We start from the raw sequence: 301 nt of genomic DNA, 5'->3' as shown, positions 1-301 counted from the left end.
AGCAGCAGCAACAGCAGCAGTAATAGCAGCAGCAACAGCAGCAGCAGCAGCAAAACGTATAGATACATCTATATATCCATAGATATTACATTACATATATCTATAAAACCTAGAAGGAGGTTAAAAACACAACATTGATAAAAGAATAAGAAGAAGGAAACAAACAAAAACAAAAAAAAAATAAATAAAAAATAAAAATATAAATATAAATATTTTGATTAAGACGAAAAGTTAAGACGGCGTGGCCCAATGGATAGGGCGTCTGACTTCGGATCAGAAGGTTGTGGGTTCGAGTCCCATC

Source organism: Eimeria mitis, genomic scaffold, assembly GCF_000499745.2.
Source record: "Eimeria mitis Houghton genomic scaffold, Emh_scaff4066, whole genome shotgun sequence".
In the NCBI taxonomy this organism is placed as follows: Eukaryota; Apicomplexa; class Conoidasida; order Eucoccidiorida; family Eimeriidae; genus Eimeria; species Eimeria mitis.
The sequence above is the reverse complement of the archived record's forward strand: the minus strand, read 5'-3'. Positions refer to the sequence as shown.